Below are 16,901 nucleotides of genomic sequence, written 5' to 3'. Positions count from 1 at the left end.
TGAACTGCTGCTCAAATCCCATCAGCGTTACTTGCAGGTCACATCTCCACTCTGTGGCAAATTTCCAGGGTTTTTCACCTGCCAAGCAACTCGTCCCAACTAAGACAAGGAGACACTGTTTCACAAACTTTGCTTTGGGGCCTAGAACTTTGGGGAGAGCCAGACCTGGTTCCTTCTCCGGCAAAGATGAGAAGGAAAACTCAGGTGCAAGCCTTGAATCTGATGCCCTGGAGCTAAAGTGTCAGAATGAGGTCTGATGACAGTGTGGCGAGTGTAGGCTGAGCTACAGGGGCTGATGCTTCTCATTAGAGGGTGATGGGTATTAGTTACCCAGAACTGTTTGTATCCCTGGCGAGAAAATAAAGAAGACTTCCTGGAAAGGATCTTCCAGGAAGGGAAACCAACTGGAGGACAGTATTTGAATGAATTAACCTTCAGAGATTTCCCATGACCCACAAATCAAGTCTAAATTCTTAGTACAGCCTCCAGTTCCTCCACCATCTGGTCCTGGACTAACCTTGGGTCTTTCCATTGTCCCCAAACAACATGTGTTCTGACCATTCCAAACTGCCCTTTGTTTCCTGATGCTAATGATAGCCAACATGTAACCAGGCATCTAAAATGCCAGGAACTAGGCTAAGTGCTGGAAGAATTTCATCGTTTACTCTTCAGAGCAGTCTCTGAGGAAGACACTATTAGGGTCCCCAGTTTAAAGACGAGGAAACAAAAGCAGAGGTTATAAAACTGGGTCAGAAGCTGTCAAGAAGGTTGGGATTGGAAGGCAATATGACTCCAGGGTCAGCCTTTAACCACTTCAGCATCCCCGCCTCCTTTTCTGCATGAGGAAAGACCTCCAGACCCTACACACATTTCTTTCTCAGCATCAGAGGCAGAGAATTGGCCTCTCTCTTTATTTGCCTGATTTTGAGAACATCTCTTTTGTTCATCAAGACCTTCAAGATCATATATCCCCTTCTCTGAATGCTGCTCCCGGCACCCCAGGCGGAGTTAGAGGCTCTCTCCTTGGAAAGAGAAACACCACACCCCTTGCACAAACTCACAGCACACGCTGTATTGCAACACAGAGCCATCCTCCCATGCATTCGTTTTGTGCCTGGTGTGTACAGCCTCCTTAGTCCTTTCTCCCAGATGAATCGAAGCTCCAAGAGAGTGAGCAAGTGGGGAGCAGCCAGTTGCATAAGTCCAGAGGTAGCCTAGGCTTCCAGCAATGAGCGCACTGAATGCCCTGTGGAATTTCACCAGCAGCTCCTCAGACAGGTCCAGACGAGTGCCCGCCTGCCACATTCCTGCCTTTATCATTAACCGCACTCCATGGTGACTTCCTTCAACATGTGAGGCAGCGCCTGCCTGTCTGATAACCCGGCTTCCTTCTGGAAAGGATTTCCTTTGGCCTGGGTGCATACCTGGCCCTGCAAGAGTTAACCACCAGGCGGGCCAGAGCAGGAGAACATGAGGTTTCCATTAACTGGCGGTATGCGAACAAGTGGCACAAGCATGGATTATGCGGTAATAAAAACACACTGTGCAGTATGTATGTCAGAGGCCTCACTTCTCTCCTTCCCTGCCTTTCACTCCAGCACAGAGAGAGCCTGCCCTTGCTGCTCAGGTGCTAGACTGTGGCCAAAGTGGGTATCCGACTCTTCTCCCAACTTGCTTTAATCCTGCTGGGCGTGCCCATCGTGTTCTCAAAAGACACAGATGAAAAGAAAGAGTGCCAGAGGAACTCACACCTTTTCCCAGGAGAAATCCTGAGTGAACCAGTTGGGAGACAGTAAGAAAGTGAGAAGGAGACAGAAAAAAGGAAAAGGGTCAGGGGAGAGACAAAGAGGGAGGGAAAGAGAGAGGGAAGATGGGAGGGATGGTGAGAAAGATAGCATGAACTTAAGAGACGACAGTAGGATGGAACATACCTGAAACCACATCTTCTGGAAAAAAAGGAATTCACACATATGGAGAATTTACTATATGACAGGTATGATGGTTAATTTTATGTGTCAATTGGACTGGTCCACAAGGTGCCTAGACATTTGGTCAAACAATTCTGTGTGTGTCTGTGAGGGTGTTTTGAATGAGATTAACATTTGAGTCAAAGACTGAGTAAAGCAGATTGCCCTCCCTAATGTGGGTGGGCCTCATCCAATCAACTGAAGACCTGAACAGAACAAAAAGGCTTAGCACAGGAAACTCTTTTCAGTCCTCTGTAATGGTCTATCTGAGAAAAGAATCTAGAAAAGAGTGGATATATGTATATGTATAACTGATTCACTTTCCTGTACACCTGAAACTAACACAACATTGTAAATCAACTACACTCCAATAAAAATTTTTTAAAAAGAAGAAAAAAAGAAAAGGCTGAGTAAGTAGGATCTCCTCCCGCCTGACTGTATGAGCTGGGACATAATTCTTTTCCTACCTTTGAACTCAAACTGAAACATCAGTGCTTCTTGACTCTCAAGTCTGCTTGCTTTCAGACTGGAACTGACACCATTGGCTTTCCTGGGTGTCCAGTTTGCCAACTGCAGATCTTGAGACTTCTCAGCCTCTGTAATCACATGAGCCAATTCCTTTTTAAAAATCTTTATCTATCAATCTATCTTTCAAACAGTCTATCTTCTGTGTCTCTAGAGAACCCTAAAACAGCAGGCAGTGTACTGAGCTCTTTATATATTATTTCATAGAGGCTTAGACACTTTCTGTAACTTGTCATACAGTTAGTAAGGGGAATACATTTCCAACCAAGGCCTCTCTGTGTCTAAATAATCTCATCTCCCTTTTTTTTTTAGTTTTAGGGTTGCCCAGCCACATAAAGGTGAGAGAACCCTTCCATTTTTAGTAGCAAGTGAGTAGAAGTTCTTTGATTATTTCCCTTCCTTGGAGACAGAAGATGTAAAAGACCAATTGCTGGGACACAGCACCCTGGAGATCTTCAGAAACTCTGCCCCATGAGACTCAACACCCTAGGAATGTGGGTGGCTTTCTGAACAGAGGTCATTCTGGGGTTCAGAAACTCTTATTCAGACCACAATTGTTTACTAAGCACCTACTATATGTCAGGTGCTGTAATTTTGATAATGAAGAAACAGATAAATAGAACAGCATCTTCCTTGTGGAGTTCACAGTATCCTTAGGGTGCATGAAAGACACAAAAGGAATATAAATGTTGTGGTGGAGATGTGCAAAGTGTGTGCAAAGGTCCATGGCAAAATGAGAGATCTACCTTGGTGGTTTAGTGGGAGAGCTAGGTGAAGAAGTGGGGACAAGGCAGAGTAAGGAATCCTTGCCTGAAGCCTCAGAGATGGCAAGGCAGATTTGGACAACAGAAAGTAACTAGCTTGGGTGAACAGTGGTTCTCCACTCTGGCTGCTCACGGGTTGATTGAAATCATACAGATGCCTTGGGGCCCACTCCCCAAATCTCTGGAGGTACATACGGTCTGAATCACAGTATTTTTTAAAAAATCTCCCCAGGTGATGGTAAAATGTTGCCAGGATTGAGGACCACTGATGTGCTGCCCAGAGTGCATCTGGGCTAGAGTGAGAGATAAGGCTGGAGAGTAAGGAAGGACACAAAGATGAAAGGCCTCTGATGCCACTCTAAGCAATCGGAACTTTCCCTGTGGGCATGCAAGGTTTTCAAAAAGGGAAGTGACCCTACTTATAGGAAATGAGTCAGCATAATGGTGAAGCCTTGGTAGGCTGAGTCTCCGGGGAAATTTCTGGCTTCATCGTCTCTGAAAGACTGACAACCTGTGCTTAGGAAGATACAATTGGTTTAACTCTTCCTTTGGTGCACGTGACCAGAAATCCTGTGTCATTCTGGGGAAACCAGTTGCCTGGCAGCCGGGCCCAGGTTCTGATCCCGCTGCAGGTACAATACTAACTTACTGAGGAGCCTCAGCCAGAGCCTCCCCTCTCTCTGGTCCTCAGCTTCCCACACTAAACACCGAGGAGATTAAACAAGTCAGTGCTTCTCTATGAGGTTGGTAAGTACCTGGTCGCTTGAATTTGTCTTTAGCCAAAATGCTACATGAATTTTTACATTTAACATGGCAATGAAGGCGATATCATGGTTCCTGTCAATCAATCAGGTCTAGGTTAGGAGAGGATGGGGAAGGGTGAGTCAGGGAATTTCAAATTGTTAGTGCTTTCTTGTTTCCTTTGGTCTCTGACCGGATGTCAGTTGAGTTCCTGCTATTGATATATTCAATCTGCAGGGTTATTGCTTAGGTCAATGTGTCCCCCAAATAATCTAATTCTCCCTCTTCAGGGTCTCCATGAGTCAATGACTCAACCTAGTCTGTTAAGATGTAGAAGAACCCAGATTTGGAGATGCCCTGTTCATTCCTGTGGGCTTTGAGCCAAGAGTAGCACTAGCTTGGAGAAGGCCATCTCACCAGCCTCCCTACCCAGGGCAGATGCCCCAACCAACCCACAGCAAGCCCAGAAGAATCTTTCAGAAGTTGTTATCATGCACATTTAATGGTTCCTCGTTGCTACAAACCAAGCCCAAGTTCTCAGCCTTGAAGACTGTCTACAATGCTCCTTCTATCTGATTCGCCAACCTCTTCTCCTAACAGGTATTTACAGCGCCCTGCAGGCCAGGCACATAGAACTGCTTGTTTATTTCCAAGGACGGCCAGTCTCTTTCATGCATTCAGGTCTCAATCCATATAGTTCCCTCTGTTTGGAATGCTCTTCCCTTACCTTCTCTACCTGGGAAACATTTACTCATCCTATAGGCCCAGGTAACATGTCACTTCATTCATTTATTGAGGACCTAATCTGTATTCCAGGAAAAATGCCAAATACTTGAAGGATGAACAAAACAGAATCCTTTGGTAATAACTCTGGTCTTTGTAACCGTCTTCCCTTTGCTCCTGACTTTGTCACTTTATGGTGATTATCTGCTTATACCTCTGGATCTCTCTCTAAATTATAATCTCCTTAAGAGTCAAAGTGTCTCTTACTTATCTCTGTATCCATAGCTCTGAGCTCAGGGCCTGGCACAGAGTAGGGGCTTAGTGGTATTTGCTGAATGAATGATTTATTTGATAAATGAATGAGAGAGAGAGACAGAGAATGTTCCAAGTAGAGTGAGGATTGCTTTAGCTCTTGGGACTGCCACAGGTTGTAACAATGAAGAGACCCCTTGCATCCCTTAGTCTGGATTAGGAGAGCTTGGAAGAGACCTTCCTTGATCACTGACTCCTTACAGATGAGAAACTGAGACCAGACCAAGGAAGGTGCTTGTCTAGATGGCCAAATGACCAGCAGCTGGTCCTCTGCTTTTCCCACACCAGCTGAACAGGCAACCCAACTGGCTGTAACTCTCTCATCCTCCCTCCGTGGGACCCCTGAGTTCTGTCTAGCTCCACTCTCAAAAGCAGCATGCAGCCCTGGCATCACTGCCTTGGAATATGATCACCGGTTTGGTTGCTTTCTTCCTCTGTCTATTTGATATGGGCGGCCAGGAAGACAGTGCTGACGAGGCAGTCTTAAGCCCTGCACTGACAGAAATCAGGTGTCCTCGCTTCATAAAAGAAACATTAACTGAGCTGATGGGAGCTGGAAGCAGAAGTGCTGACAAAGATGTAACTCCCAAGGATTATATGGGGCAAGGAGAAAGCATCGTTCTCTCCTTATTTAGAGGCATTCTGGGGCTTGCAGACAAGACAGAGAAGAATGAGAGATGCCAGGGATGAAGGCCACCAGGGAGGAAGTCTCAGCTGCTCAGCTGCGGGGATCAAGAAGAAGGAATGATTAGGAAGGCCAGCATCCCCTCCTCTCTATTCCCAAGGCACCATCCAAGTCCTTACCAGCTCTCTCCTGGACCCAAGCCTCCCTGCTGGTTCCTTCCTGGCTTTGCTGTCTTCAGCCTCAATCTGTCCCCAGCCTGGTCCCCACACGGCCATCTGGTGGTCTTTCTAAATTACCTGACCGTAATTTAGATACCCTTGATTAAAATCCTTCAGTGGCCCCCTGTTTCTCAGATGGCATACAAGACCTTCCTAAACCCCTTCCTGACGCCCAAAGGCAGCCATTTCCTCCAGAAGAGGGGTTCTGTTTTCACTCATCCTGTGGGTCAGAGAACCTCTGGCAAAGAAAAGATTCAGGAGACAAAGGTGGATGCTTTGCTGGCGGAAGTGAGCCCTCTTTCTAGAAGAACCACCTTCCTTCCTAACCTACACATGCACCTCCCATTCCTCTCAAGGGAAAGTCAATTCCAGGGAGCAGTCAGTGACTGAGGCACTGCTCTCTGCCCAGACTCTTCTGAGGCTCCGGGAACTTAGACATGACAGGATGCAGTTCCCACCTTCAAGGAACTCAAAGTCTGGTGGAGGAAAGAGTAGTAGAAACAAAATTATGACAAGGAATTAAATGCTCTTCTAGAAGTCTGTTCAAAGTGGCCTGGAGGGGGAGAGGGAAGGGAGCCAGAGACCAACTCTATGAGGAGGAATTGGGAATATCTGGGCTTTGTGGAGGATTAGACATTTCCCAGGAACAAAAGAAGAGAAGGAGCTGAAAAGGCTTTCCCCATATTATAAACCATGTGGTTCAAAGACTCACAGAAGGCAGCTGTGGAATGTTTGGGAAGTAAGGTATAATTAAATAGAGAGTGGGTGGGGAGGGAGGGGGCCAGGTAAGAGATTTGAGTGGATGTAGAACCTCACATAGTGTCATCAGACCTCTCTTTCTCCCCCTCCCGCTGCCCCTTCCCCTTTCCGTCCCCATCTATCGCCCCTCTCTCATCTCTTCTGCCCTGACACTGGCCTCATTTTTTGTTTTTTATGTGGAGGAGCACCTTCCACACAAAGTGGTGGGAAGGAAGGTGGTGTGTATTGAGGCAGCTTCAGGCTTCCATCATCCCAGCTGAAGGAACTCTGAAGGCAGATCTTTCTCACTGCTTTGTTAATCCCCAGGAAGAACTCAGACTGACCAGTTTGAGTCATGTGACCACCTCCAGGACCAATCCCTGGTCCCCACTATGGAGGATATATTTGAGCAAGCCTGGGTAGCATAACTATGGCAGAAGTGAGGATTGCTGGTCTCTCCAAAATCACACAGAGTAAGGGAGAAGGGTTGCTGTAACCAGAAGAGGGGGAGAGGGTTTTCAACAGATAACACTAAAGAGTCCACTTCATTTGTGGGTTCCCCTCCTCCAGGGATACTGTGGTGACTCTCTGGGAATACCAGGGATTCCCTGACCTCTTTATCCCGGGGGATTTGTACCTAACATCTCTTCAAGGAACGCTTACTGGTGGCTATTTTGGCATATCAAAGAAAGGAAAATAAACAAGCAAGATAGAGATTATAGGAAAAGATTAATAATGTGGCAAGCTGAAGTTCTGACACCGTGTCAGCTTTGAAACGACTCATTTGGAAGAAATGTCTTGCTGCCCTTGGTGAGTCTGAAGAAAGAATAAGAAGACACTCAAAGAACATGCGGAGTGTGTGCAGCTGCATCTGCACCAGGAAGAAGAGCTCAGCTGAGGAGCTGCAGTCAGCATCTGAGATAGGAGGGGCCTGTCCTGGCTTTGAAGCTGGAGGGATAATGGAGCTACAGTGCAAGCACAGGGCCTTTTATTGACAGGGTAAAAAAAGCCAGCTGGGGTTTGTCTATAGCTGAGCTTCTGATTCTATCCCATCCTTCTGAAGAATACCCTCTTTGTTCCCTTGCTGCAGGTGGCACCTGTCATTACAGGACGTGGAAATAGGATAAACAGCCCTGAGCTCCTTAAGTGATGCCCCTTCCTCAAATGAGTTGCAAACAACTCTCCAAGTTATCTTTCTTTCTCTCTCTCTCCCTCTGTCTCTTTCTCTCAATTGGAGAATTCAACTGAACAAGGAGGATGGTGATGGCCACAGAATTCTGTGTTCTAATAAAGTGCCACTCGTTTTGGTTACAAGATGACAGTCTCAACTTTGCTACCACCTCCCCTCCCATAACAGATCCCTAAAAATTATAGGAAAAATATAAAAGAAAAAAATCAATTCAAAATGAGGCCCCAAACCAAATGGTGAAGCCCTCAGTGGGTCCAGAAGCAATGAAGAATCCTTTGAAAGCAGGAAGTAGGTGGGACTGGTGTAAAAATGGACACTATAATCCAAAAGGCACAGGTGAAGTCCTATTGACAGTTTTCTACTTGTGCAGAAGGGGTAGAAACAGAGGAGAGGAGAAGACCAGGGTGACGGACCTGGTGTGTCTGGCACATCAGTCTGACGCCCATTCCCTCCCCCAGGGCAGCTGGCCACTACAGGGTTGTCTGCCTCCATGAAGAAGTGATGTTGTGGGAATTTGGATTAGAAAATTAGGCAGGACCACAGGTGGCTGACAGCACCCGGGAGGAAGGAGAGTTTCCACGCCCAGAAGACAATCACACAAAGTGTTCCAGAGACGGGTCTCACCACTCCCCAAACCTCACTGCAAAGGGCAAGATCAATCCAGGAAGCGTGTCCTACTCCTCCTCTCAGACAGTCTGTGTGAACACACAGAGCAGAGCCAAACAGAAAAACTCAGCTGCAAAGAGGGATGCACGATCCACTCTCACCAATAATCGAGGAATGTCATCACCATGATAGAAAAACAGCAAACTTATGGTACAGCCACTATGGAAAACAGTATGGAGGTTCCTCAGAAAACTAAAAATAGAATTACCATATGATCCAGCAAAACCACTCCTGGGAGTATACCTGGACAAAACTATAATTCAAAAAGATACATGCACCCCTATGTTCATAGCAGCACTAGTCACAATAGCCAAAACATGGAAACAACCTAAATGTCCATCAACAGATGAATGGATAAAGAAGATGCGGTACATATATACAACGGAATACTACTCAGCCATAAAAAAGAATGAAATAATGCCATTTGCAGCAACATGGATGCAACTAGAGATTATCATACTAAGTGAAGAAAGTCAGAAAGGGAAAGACAAACACCATATGATATCACTTATATGTGGAATCTAAAATATGGCACAAATGAAGCTTACAAAACAGAAATAGACTCATAGCCATAGAGAACAGACATTTGTTTGCCGGGGGTGGGGGGGAGGGGGAGGGAGGGACTGGGAGTTTGGGGTTAGTAGATGCAAACTATTACATGTAGAATGGATAAACAACAAGGTCCTAATGCATAGCACAGGAAACTATATTCACTATCCTGTGATAAACCATAATGGAAAAGAATACAAAAAAGAGTGTACATATGTGGGTAACTGAGTCACTTTGCTGTACAGCAAATATTGGGACAACATTGTAAATCAACAATACATCAATTAAAAAAAAAAAACAGCAAATTTAAATCCAGAGCCTATACCCAGCAACTCAGAGGGATAGGAGTAAGTTAAACGGTACTATAGAATGAGGAAAATTAAAATCACAGTCAGAAGTGAAAGGACTTATATCCATAAAACACCAGCTAGAGATCATGAAAATTAGAAATTTAGACAGTGAACAAAAAGGAAAAAACCAGCATATCAGTTGAATGATAGAATGGACACATTTGAAAAGGGAAGTAGTGAGCTGGAAGACTGAGCCCAGGAATTCTCTTAGAATGCAGCAAAAAGGAATAAGGAAGTGAAATAAGTGAGACAGAGAAAGACAAATGCTGTATGATCTCATTGATACGTGGAATTAAAAACAGAGATCAGGCTGGTGATTGCCAGAGCAGGGGGTAAAACGTGGGGGAAATGAATGAAGGTGGTCAAAACCGGTACTTATTTCTGGTTATAAGATAAATTAAGTTCTGGGGATGTAATTTACAGCATGGTGACTAGTTAACAGTAGGGTATTGTATATTTGAAAGTTGCTAAGAGTGTAGATCTTAAAAGTTTTCATCACAAGAAAAAAAATTTGTGTCACTATGTGAGATGATGGATTTTTTTAAAATTTTTATTGAAATACAGTTGATTTACAATGTTGTATTAGTTTCAGGTGTACAGCAAAGTGATTCAGATATATATATACACACACACACACACGATATTTTTTTTTTTACATTCCTTTCCATTATAGGTTATTACAAGATGTTGAGTATAGTTTCCTGTGCTATACAGTAGGTCCTTGTTGGATAGAGATGATGGATGTTAATGAAACTTATTGTGGTGATCAGTTTGCAATATATACATATATCAAATCATTATGTTGTATGCCTTAAACTAACAGAATCTTATATATCAATTATATCTTAATAAAACTGGAAAAAATGCAAAAAACGGAATACAGAGTTTAGGATAGTTAGAGAAAGAGTAATCATGAGAAATAAATTTTAAAATTTCTAACATCCATTTAAAAGGTGTTCCAGAAGAAATGAATATTTAAAGAAATTATAGAAGACCCCAGAACTAAAGGTAAGACTCCACAGATTTAAAATGCTCAATAAGAACCAAATAACATCATCCATACAAATTGTAGAACATCAAGGGGGAAAGAAAACCAGAAAAAAAAATCCAGAAAAAGGACAGGAAATTCACCTATAAAGGAAAAGAAGTCAAATTGCCATTAGCCATTGCTTTAGCTACAAAAAAGTAAAAAATTAGAAGTTCTAGTTGAAAATTACTTCAAGTCTAGAATTCTATGGCCAGCCAAAATTTCACTCTAGAGTCAAGGCAAAATGATACTTTCATTGATACATGGCCTCAGAAAAACTTATGGTCCACATTCTCAAAAAAAAAAAAAAAAAGGGTCACTAGAGGCTGTTTTACAGGAAGGAGAAAAACTAATTCAGGAGGGAGAGATGAGCTGCATGAAGCAATGATGAGTAAAATAAAGAAATAAAACTTCCTGCTAAACCTAATGTGTTGATTATTTCAATGTAGATTGTAGACTGGCACATGGGTTAAGAGAACACAGGAAGAAAAATCACATTAATACTCTTGTTTTCAAAAGGGCAGGATATAAATGTTCATATAGTAGTTTATAGAAAATATATTGAAATATGTGTAAAAATCTCTTAAAATATTTTAATGCCTAACACCAAAACTAGCTAGAGACATCACCAAAAATCTACAGACCAATATCCCTCATGAATATACATACAAAATTTCCCTCTCTCTCTCTCTCTCTCTCTCTCTATATATATATATATATATATATACATATACACATACACACACTAGCACACACACACACTAGCACACTTACTACAGCACCATTTACAAAGGGTTATACACCTCGACCAAGTGAGATTTATCCCAACAATGCAAGACTGGTTTAACACCCCCAAATTAATCAATGGAATACACTATATTAATAAAATAAAGGACACACATTTCGTAATAATATCCAAAAATGCAGAAAAAAAGCATTTGAAAAAAATCTAACACCCTTTCATGATGAAAACGCTCAAAAAACTAAGAATAGAAAAGAACCTCCTCAATCTAATAGAGTATCTGTGAAAAGCCAGCAGCTAACACCATACTTAATGGTAAGAGACTCCATCCTTTATCTCTAAGATCAGGAATGAGACAAGGGTGGCCGCTCTTGCCATTTCTATTCAACATTATACTGGATATTTATTATATTAAATACTCGGAATAGGCAAATCTACAGAGAAAGAAGGTAGATTAATAGTTGCCTAGGGCTAGGAAAGGGGAGAGACTGATTGCTATTGGGAACAAGGTTTCTTTCTGTGGTAGTAAAAATATTCTACAATTAAATTATCAGGTGCTGTTGCATAACTTTATAAAGATAGTAAAAACCATTGAAATGTACACATTAAATGGATAAAATTTAGGGTATGTAAATTATACATCAATAACGCTATTAGGAATCTAATGTTAACTACCAGAAGACAAGTAAATGAACATATTCAAACAAATAGAACATATTTTTTAAAAAACAGGAGTAAAGAACACTTGATAAAGACAAAGGAAGGCAAGAATTGGAGAGAGGGAAAAGCAGTTAGAAATAATGGTGAACTGAGGGGCTTCCCTGGTGGTGCAGTGGTTGAGAATTTGCCTGCCAGTGCAGGGGACACTGGTTCGAGCCCTGGTCTGGGAAGATCCCACATGCCACGGAGCAACTAGGCCCGTGAGCCACAACTACTGAGCCTGCGTGTCTGGAGCCTGTGCCCCACAGCAAGACAGGCCGTGACAGTGAAAGGCCTGCGCACCGCTATGAAGAGTGGCCCCCGCTTGCCGCAACTAGAGAAAGCCCTCGCACAGAAACGAAGACCCAACACAGCCATAAATAAATAAATAAATAAATAAAGATAATTGTATGTCTTTAAAAAAATAAAAAATTTTTAAAAAAAGAAATAATGGTGAATTGAGAGCATAAAGTATGAAACAGAAACAAATCCATACTTAATAAGCACCACGGATACGAATGGGTTGAACTCATCTATAAGAGACAGACTCTTACGTTGTATTTGAAAAATCTAGCCACTTGTTTTCAAGAAACAGACAAAACAAAATTTCCCCTGAAAATAAAGTGGTGGAAAATACTAGTTTAGAAATGGTTACCAAACATAAAGCAGATATAACTGCATTCATATCGTATAAAATAAAACTCAAGGTAAAAATCATTGAAAGAAACAGATGTTCACGTCATACTGATAAATTCAGCCAAGAAAAAATAACTGTTATGCACCTAAAATGTAGCTACAAAACAGTTGAGGCCCAAACTGGAAGAATTATGAGGCAACTGAAAGATAAAAAATTGTTATTGAAAACTTGAACCCCTCCAGAAACTAAATCAAGTAGACAAAAAACTATAGATATGATGAATTTTAGTAGTAATACATCAATAGGCTTGATACAATATTTAGAAAACTTTGTAACTTATAAAGAGATACTCTGCATTATTTTGAAACACACGTGCTAGTCATAAAATTCGTCCATCAACAAAGCCATAAATGAAATTTCAATGAATTCCAAAAAGTTAACTTTATAAGCAAAATTCACTATTATGCAATAAAATTAGAAGTTAACAACTAAGAGGTAGATGTACAAAAAGAAACAAAATCAAGAGTGTCCAAATATAAATATACATGTGCATACTCATATTTCTATATAATTTTTGTTTAAAGAGAAATCAAAATGGAAACTTTTTAATTTAAGTAGTGTGGAAAGAACAATAAAACACATTCAAATAAAAAAGTTTTCAAATATGTGTAATGAATGAGTTAAAAAGGATAAAAGCAGAAATTAATAAAATAGAAAACTCGTTTAATGCCACTGGTAGTTTCTCTGGCTGGTTTTCCCAAGTGGAGTCTGGGGCTCAGAGGAATCTGGGTACCTTTGTGGTTTCATGTTGGAAAATTGGCATCTTTTACATGAACACTGCCCTTGATCAGCTCAACCAGAGGCCCCAGACTTCTAAGGGGATCTCAAACAGGTCAGACTTTGGCCATAATCCCTAAAGTACAGGAAGTGTCTCTCATTTTTGGCAATTCTGTAGATTGTCTTCTGACCTTGAGATGACCTTCTCCTCACAATAGACATCAGAATCTCTCTCATTTGTAATGTACTATCTGACTTTTCTTTCGTCTAAATTGCCTTTGTGGAATGAGATATTTCATGACTTTCTCCACCACTAGTGGTAGATGAAAATGATTTGAAAGTGTTAGAAATGGGATATGTTCAAAGAAGTGCCCCCTCCCTTTTTTTAAGCATACTGGGAGTTTAAATGGGTTTTCAGAATAGAGTTATGTGCAGTGTATTAGAACGTGTAGATTGTTTAAGTACATTTTGCTCATATTTGTTATAAAAGGGGGATAAGCCAATTCTTCCTGGGAGGCCGTGTTAAAATCATTGGGAGTGCATGAAATTATATGACAAATATTGAGTACACACTACTTGTCTGGCATTGTGCTAGGTCTGTGAGACATACGCAGCCTCTATCTTCTGGAGCTTCCAGTACTGCTTTCTGGAGCATGCCTACCACAGAAAAGTATTGTTTCATTGTGGATTGGAGAGCTCAGAGATTCCACTAGGATTAAAGCATGGCCTATTGAAGTCTAAATGCAATGAGGGGCATAGCATGTGATGAAGCAGAAGCAACAGTCCCAAGGCAAGGCTGGAAATGAACCCCCAGAGGAGTGTCATTTTCACAAATTCATCATGGTCTAGGGTCTTGGAAGCCCAGAAAACGATCTTATCAGAACACCTAGAGAGGAGAGATTTTCAGGGACATGATGATACTGATTTTACACAAAATTGATTTTAAAATGCCAATTTACCACTTTCCAGTGGCCAGAGTCCTGTTCTCCATCACACCACTCTCCCAATACTAAGGTACGTGGAAAGTTGAATTAGTCCTTGGAAGATGGCTTGGAGGGTATAGAAACTCAGTGAAGGGAGATGGCTAGTTTTGACATTTTCATCTGTGGAGAAATTGCCACACCACAATGAATTCTCTTAGGCAGAAGAAAGTTTAGTTTGTATCTGATATGAGCTATATAATTTTTTCCATATTATCGTGTACAAATGTTTTATTTTCACTCCTATTTCAAATCTTCTTTTACTAGTACTACTATACTACTATAGCTAGCAGATATAGGAGTTACTACCATTCAGGTACTTTACTAATAACTTTCCATGTATGAACTCACTTAATCCTCAAAACCTCCCTGTGAGGACTACACTTTGATTGTCTCCTTTGGTTTTCAGTTGAGGAAAACAAGGCAGGAAAAGTTCACGTAAATTGCTCAAAGTCACTCAGCTGTTAAGTGACAGAACCAGAATTCAAACCCGGGTTTCCTGGCTCCAGATTTTGATGCCTCTGTCTCGGGTCATGGCTGCTCTCATAGTCATTGCTCAGAACCAATTTAATCAATAATTATTTATATGAGCTATTAGATTTATTAGATAAGAACCAACTAGGAACAGTCGGTTGATAAAAAAGTCCAACTTTCTTTAAGCGGCTGTTCTTTCCTCTTTAATCCCTAGAACCTCAAATGGGGGAGGGGAAAAGTAAAACAATTCTTGAACCAAAATCAAAAGTGGAACTGAAACACTTTCTGAAGGTCAGTGTCTAATATAAAAGGTGATTCATGGTATGCACAGGTTTAGTACAAAGGGAAAGTTTAGGGCTCAGAAAAGATCTGAAGACCTTTCCAAAAGCTTGGCCACTTGTGAATAAGGGAAGTCAGGAACCTAAGCATCTACTAGTGCCAGGAGAAGGCACCGCAGGTACAAAGCCCCTGAAGAAATCCCAGCAGCAGGGGTTCTACCGAGGCTTGATAAATGCTTGTTGAATGAATGACACTAAGTCATCAAGCCCCTTGGGTACCCTTATGTTCAGTGACCTTCTCTAGGCGATTGTTCAAAAGCTCAAAGGGCTTCTGCTTCAGACAACTGTACATGTATTCTATGTTTGCGGATTTAGGAAGCAAAGAAAAATGTTGAGACATGACGATGATAAAGTCAGTCTGTGTCAGTGGCACTCAGCATATTTCAACTCTGTAGCAAGTCAGACTGACTTATCGTCATGCATTTACTTTATTCAAAATTAACTACGGAGCCTCCAATGCCTTTTGAATTCAAAGTTCTAAACTGAAATATAAAGAGAGGTGGGAGTCCTAATACCTGATAGAGGAGAAGAGAATGAAGTACAGAACCACCCATGAAAGGGCAAGGCCCCTGGGAGGCTAGTGTGGTTGCTTATTAATGGAGTGAGAGGAGGAGCCATGGTGAAAAGGTATAATAGCTCCATTCAGATGGGCAGACATTGAGTTCCTGCTATGTGGCAGGTCAATGGTAGATGCTGAAGATGCAAATGAAACCCATGTTTCACTCACCTCTAGTTGCCAGAGATTCTGCCATGATTCCTTCTGGACAACTCAGATAGGGTCTCACAGGGGCTCATGAATGTGTCTTATTTTGGCCCAGATCAGTGAAATGCCTTGACAAGGCCTCCTTCACCTGCTACCTTGTGAAAGAAGTATCTTTGCTTCTAGTGCCAACCACTGAGTGACCCCACAAGACTTGGACATAACCACTCCTGAATAGCACCATCTCCTTTGTGATGTGTGATGTCTCTTGAATTACATAAGAGGCCAGTGTTCCCTGCAGCCTTCAGCATGTCAAAGCCACTGTTTTCCACATAAAAGTGAGGACAAGACCCCCACTTCACAGTCATCTTTGGCCAGACCTTGTAACCTAGGGCCCACAGGAGTCCCATGAAGTTCTAACTGAAAATAGCTCCTTCATCTCCTGCTTGTGGTGGGCTCTAGCAATCGTCCATGAGGAAGTGTTGGAGGACCAACCTCTGGGACAGAATTTATGCTCTCCTAATAGCCTTTCTCAACCACACCTATTTTTCTCTGTCCTTCCTTCAAAGCGCTTGTGCAAATTGTTACCAGCCCATTACAAATGCCTTGACCCGCCCAAATTCTTCTGGTAGAGACCACTGGGGTCCCACTAGAATTCCACAATACAAAGATAAATAAGACCTGGTCCCATCTCTCAAGGCATGAATTTATAGATGAATTTCTGTCTTGTCACAATTTGTCTAAGGGTTGGGGCTGCTGACCAAAAAGAGGCAATTTTCAGTGCAGTCACACCAGGCATCCCTTCTGCATTCCTTGGATCTGCTGCTCACCAGCCTCATGGACTCAGGAAGTCACTTTTCTTTTCATGTGCAAGGAAACTTAGGAGAGGAAACTAACAAAACCTCTTCTCTACCTGATCAAGAGATGATGCATGTGAAAGGGTTTTGTAAACAGTGGACTCTACCTGCTTCTCACCCAGCCAGTCATTTCCTCCTCCTCCCCTCCCAAAGCACTTGGAGCTTCCCTCTAATATAACATTTATCACACTGCAGGGTATTTGTTCATATGACCAATTCTCACATTATACTGTCAGCCACTAGAAGGCAAGGGTCTCTTCCTATTCTTTTTTGGATTTTCTGCCCCTGGCATGGTGCCAGTCA

The sequence above is a fragment of the Balaenoptera physalus genome (genome assembly GCF_965194825.1).
Source record: "Balaenoptera physalus genome assembly, chromosome: 7".
NCBI classification, from domain to species: Eukaryota; Metazoa; Chordata; class Mammalia; order Artiodactyla; family Balaenopteridae; genus Balaenoptera; species Balaenoptera physalus.
The sequence above is the reverse complement of the archived record's forward strand: the minus strand, read 5'-3'. Positions refer to the sequence as shown.